At 47.9% G+C, this 5859-nt stretch overlaps 1 non-coding gene across 1 annotated transcript; it reads left to right on the plus strand.

Annotated features, from left to right (window-relative positions):
• Positions 1–855: 855 nt before the first annotated feature.
• LOC115303275 lies at positions 856–1017 on the plus strand. Its single transcript, XR_003913965.1, has one exon. It is a non-coding gene; the product is annotated as a U1 spliceosomal RNA (small nuclear RNA).
• Positions 1018–5859: the final 4842 nt, after the last annotated feature.

Genomic DNA, 5859 nt, shown 5'->3' on the forward strand with positions numbered 1-5859 from the left:
AACAGGCCATGCTCGTTATGTGCCACTGAGCTTCAGGAATCACTTCTTACTGCAGCATAACCTAGCAGAGGCTGACTAACCCAGCGGTGTTACCCAAGGTGGGGCCGTGACTTACCCATTTCCCTATCCTGCCTGTTCAGGTTAAAGTTTGAACGCTGATGACACCAAAATAAAAAAGCTTTTGCACGAAAAAGAAACTGTCAACAAAATGAAAAGGTGGCCAACCGAATGGGAGAAAATACTTACAAATGATATATCCTATAAAGGGTTAACATGTATGCCGATGTCATTAATATATTAATATATCAATGTTAATGTTATTAATGTATTACTATATATTTATATTAATATATAGCCAAAATATATAGAGGACTTCTACAACTCAACACCAAAAAAATGGTATAAAACAATGGGTAGAGGACCCGAATAGACATTTCCCAAAGAAACTATAGAGATGACCAACAGACACATGAAAAGATGCTCAATGTCAGGGAAATGCAAATCAAAACCACGGTGAGATGTCACCTCACACCTGTCAGAATGGCTAAAATAAAAAAGACCAGGAACAAGTGTAAGCAAGAATGTGGAGACAAAGGAACCATTGTGCACTGTTGGTGGGAATGCAAACTGGTGCAGCCACTGCGGGAAACGGTATGCAGGTGCCTCCAAAAGTGAAAAATAGAATAACCTTATGATCTAGTGATCACAGTACTATATTTACCCAAAGAATGTGAAAACACTCATTCAAAAGGATATATGCACCCCTACGTTTACTGCAGTGTTACTTACAATAGCCAAGATATGGAAACAACCCAAGTGTCCACCGATAGATGTGCGGATAAAGATGTATGTGCAATACCTACCTGGCAGGGGAGACACCATGATCCGGAAGGTGGTTCTCCCAGGGCGAGGCCCGTCCATTGCACCGCGGGCACACTGACCCCTGCGATTTCCCCAAATGCGGGAAACTCAACTGCATAATTTCTGGTAGTGGGGACTGCGTGCGCGCTCTCCCCCGGGGAGAACAAAAAAAAAGATGTATGTGCACAACGGAATATTACTTGGGCATGAAGAAGACTGAAATCTTGCCATTTGCAACAACATGGATAGACCTAGAGAGTATAATGCTAAATGAAATAAATCAGAGAAAGCCAAACACCATAGGATTTCACTTATATGTGGAACGTAAAAAGTGAAATAAAGAAGGAAAGGAGGAAGGAAGGGAAGAGAGAAAGAAAAGGAAGGAAGGAAAGAGGGAAGGAAGGAAGAAAGAAAGAAAGGGAGAGTAACTCATGAAAACAGAGAACAAACCGGTGGTTGCCAGCGGGGAGGGGCTATCAGAGGGGTGAAACAGACGGGGATTTGAACAGAAAAAGTTTGAAGACCAAGAAAACAATCTGAGTCCCCCTTCCTTCATTATCATTCCCCTGGTTGGACGGCACTCTCATGGGAGAGCATCAGGACTCCTGGGAAACCAGCTCTGACCAATGTTCAAATCAACAGTAGCTAAACCTCAGGAAAGCACCAGACTTTGATTCAGAATGGTGAGTCACGTGAAGGCAGCGCTGTTTTCCGCAGGATTCTCTGCTCTCTCGGCACATAAACATCACGGCTTCTGGTTGCCTGTCTTCCCTCTCACCTACTGCAGTGGCCCTGGGCTGGCCGCTGCCAGACCTGTCACAGGGCATACTGGTTATTTTGAATTTAAGAAATAGCCCAGGGGCGCCTGGGTGGCTCAGTGGGTTGAGCCTCCTACTTCAGCTCAGGTCAGATCTCATGTTCGTGGGTTCGAGCCCCGCATCAGGCTCTGTGCTGACAACTCAGAGCCTGGAGCCTGCTTCCAGTTCTGTGTCTCCTTCTCTCTCTGCCCCTCCCCCTTTCATGCTCTGTCTCTCTGTATCAAAAATAAATAAAACATTTTAAAAATAAAAGAAAAAAAAAAAGAAATAGCCCAGGAAGAACACTCTGACGCCCCTTCATCTCCAGATGAAAGAAACACATCTCCTGTGTGAAAGGTGCTTCCCTCCACAGGGAGGTAGAGAACTGTCTATACCATCGGAGAGGGGAATTCAGAGCTAATGTCTATATATGCAGACCTTTTAACTTTTACTAATTTACTACCCCAGGCCAAATTCTGTTAAAATTCCTTTTTTTAAAAAAATTTTTTGAGAGAGAGAGAGAGAGAGAGAATCTCAAGCAGGTTCCATGCTGTGATCATAGAGCCTGATGTGGAGCTCAGTCTCACGAGCCATGAGATCATGACCTGAGAATTCCTTATTAATTGAAGCTCTCAGGTGCACCTGGGTGGCTCAGTTGGTTAAGCGTCCAGCTTCAGTTCAGGTCATGATCTCACAGTTTGTGGGTTTGAGCCCCATGTCAGGCTCTGTGCTGACAGCTCAGAGCCTAGAGCCTGCTTCAGATTCTGTGTCTCCCTCTCTCTCTGACCCTGCCCTGTTCACGCTATCTCTCTCTGTCTCTCAAAAATAAATAAACAGGAAAAAATTTTTTTAAAAAATTGAAGCTCTCACACATAAGGAGTTTGGAGTCGTTGGCTTGTTTTTCCTTGTCAATTTCTTGCGGATTGTTATTTCTTTATCTAAAAAGTATAAAAGGTGCTTTCCTTGGAAGCACCTGGCTGGCCTGTCCATAGAGGATGCAACTCTTGAACTTGGGGGTGTGAGTTCAAGCCCCATATTGGGCCTCAAACTTACTTTAAAAAAAGAAAAGAGTGGGGGTGCCTGGGTGGCTCAAGTGGTTAAGCATCTGACTCTTGGTTTCAGCTCAGGTCATGATTTCTCGGTTCATGAGTTCAAGCCCTGAGTTGGGCTCTGTCTCTGTTCCCTACCCCCCTACTGGCGCTCACTCTCTCTCAAAGTAAAAATATTTTTTTTAAAGGCTTCCTGCCTTGATCATTTCTTTGGGTCTCAATTTCGTCATTGTGCCTATGGTGGTTGGGTTTTATGTGTCAATGCAGCTAGGCCATAGTACTCCCTTATTCAATCACACACACACCTAGGTGTTACCTGAAGCGGCTTTGTAGATGCGCTGACTTCCGGTCAAGGATGTGATCCCGGAGTACGGGCGCCAGCCTCATCCAGTCCGTTGAACGCCGTAAGAGAAAAAACAGGTTTTCTGGGAACAGGAATTCTACAGCACCAATCCCTGCCCGGTGACCAGCCTGCCCTGCAGATTTCATACTCACCAACCTGGTCCTTGCAATAAATCTCTCTTTCGGGTTCCTCCACCCAGAAGCCACCCAGATTTTGGTGTAAACCCAGATGTGACCTGCTCTCACTGTCTGTGGGGCTCCTGGTCTCAGCAAGTACTATTTACGCTGGGGGAAACGAGGGGGTCTTTGAGATAAGGTGGCTTCTCCTGATCTGCTCTGTACAGTGAGTGGGGGAGCCCCTCCCCTCTTCCCTGAACTCCCCCTCCCCCACGACCCCGGACCCCTGCATGTTCTCGGTCTGCATTCCCCCCACAGCATGCCAGCCCACCTCTGCTCCATCCACACTCCCCTACGGGTCCTCCCACCCAGCACACCAGCCATTCTTTCCTGACTTCTTTTCCCCTTTAAATCTGTCCTTCAGTGTAATTCATTAGCATAAACACAAATCCCTTGATCAAAGATTTATGGGCAGCCTTTCTCCTTTTGGAGATTGCAACAGGGTGATGATAAAGACCACCAAACACCAAATAGAAGCGACACAAGATTTTATTTATGACCAGCCAAGCCAAACCTGATCTCCCTGGTGTTAAGGAGCAGAGAATGGCCCCGAACAAAGGTGGCAGTGAGCTTATATTGACTTTAGCAAGGCAGCAAACATCATCATTTAGTTAGCCAATTAGAGTTCACAGGATTTCAGGACTACTAGTCACATTTTTACAAACAGACAGTAGTTCTGGTGGGACGCTATCAGTTTTAAAATTCTTTGTCTTAAATGTAAGAGTTGCCATGGGAGGGCGACGGAGCGGCCACTTGGCCGTGGACAGCTGCGTGCACTGACAACCCCCACCTGCACACCTGCACCATTTGAAAAGCACCAGCGGCCATTTTATTGCGGGTCAGAGAATAGGTCCAGGCACCGCCAGGGACCGACGACCCCCACTCTCCAATCTGGACTGTCTCAAACTGGAATGCCTCACCACGGAATTCCAGCATCCCCCTCCCCACTGAAGTGGACAGCCAATCGAATCCTGTCACGTCCAAAGATGCCCCTACTTGGCTATCTGCCCACCCGAGGTCAAACCCGGAACTCCTGCACCCATAAAACACCTTGCTCTCCCGGACCTGGTGCGGCTTCCCTGACTCCCCACTCCGGAGTCACGGAACCTCGCCCGGGAATCGCAGACTCCGATAAAGGCCTTCTTGGCTCCTTAACTTGGTCTCTCTCTTTCCCCTGGCCTCTGCCTCCAACTATTAAATCTTACATCAAGAGAGTCTTGAAATGACCATTACACTGAGGTTCTCCAGGTTCTGTGAGACAGTGCCTCCGTGACTTCCCACACGTACGCTCTGTCTGGTCAGCTTCAAACAGGGCGGTGGGAGCGTAATTTACGACCTAAGTTGTCTGTTTAGAAAGCAGGCAAATTTACAGGCGAGGTCAGCCCCTTCTGATACCTCCAACAGAGAGCCACATAGCGGTCACCAGTAGTTAGAACAGTGAACAAAGAGACACATTTGCAAAGCAATGTACAGAAGCCAAACCTGCAAGTTAATGATTTTCAATTTTTTACTCAGTTTGCTAACCTACACAGAGATGACATATACCTTGAGTCTCTGTTCTTTTTTCTATCTTTCCCTCCCTGCTCCACCCCCGGATTCCTTCTCTTCCTCACTCCTGCCTCACATTTTCTCTCTCATTCACATAAAAATGAGAACAATTAATATAGTGGGAGAGACAAGCAGGGTGCCCTGGGAGCCCTGGGAGGTAAGTATAAGTTACAAGGGTGGGGGAGGGGGCAGGGGCGCCTGGGTAGCTCAGTCCGTTAAGCGTCCGACTCCAGCTCAGGTCACGGTCTTGGGCTCTGTGCTGAGGACTCGGAGCCTGGAGCCTGGTTCGGATTCTGTCTCCCCCTCTCTCTCTCTACCTCTCCCCCCTGCTCACACTCGGTCTCTGTCTCTCAAAAATGAATAAACATTTAAAAAAATTAAAAAGAAGGAAAAAAAGAACAAAGGCAGGAACCAAGCCAGCCCCGTGGCTTGGAAAGGCAGGGACAGGCCCAAGTGAAGGAGGCACTGCAGAGCCCCAGTGGGTAGAACCCAGGGGTCTGACTGTTTCTGAGAGCCTGGCTGGGCAGGGAAGCCGTTTACTGACACAGGAGACAAAGGATGTGCAGACGGTTGGGGAAGGGGCAGTGTGGCCTGCGGGCTTAGGGTAAGAATACACATTTGTTCCCGGCGGGTTCTGGTATCCAGCTCCTAAAATCCTTGGAATTTCCTAAGCGATAAGAGCAATCAAGTTTCCCCTTGTTATTCCTAGCAAGCGGCTTTCCATCACACAAGTTTACATTCGTGATTGACACACGGAAAGCCCCAGAGGACATGAAGGCTGGAAGCCAACCCTAGAGACGGAGAGTCCAAACTTTCAGCCCCACTTTCTCCTGTGGGGCAGGGAGACAGATGGGATGGTGACCCAGTTGAGTCACTGAAGGCCGACGGTTTAATCAAGCGTGACCATGCAAGGAAGTCTCCATAAACACCTTACAAAAGGATGGGTCAGTGAGCAAGAATGTATCCACATGACAGGAGGGTGGTGAGCGCCAAGCTCCACAGGGACAGATGCCCAGGTGCTCAGAGCCCTCCTGCACCTCACTTGTGCCTCTCTTCAGCTGGCTGTTCCTTTATCCTTTGTGTTG

This window comes from Suricata suricatta, chromosome 9 (genome assembly GCF_006229205.1).
Source record: "Suricata suricatta isolate VVHF042 chromosome 9, meerkat_22Aug2017_6uvM2_HiC, whole genome shotgun sequence".
Lineage (NCBI taxonomy): Eukaryota > Metazoa > Chordata > Mammalia > Carnivora > Herpestidae > Suricata > Suricata suricatta.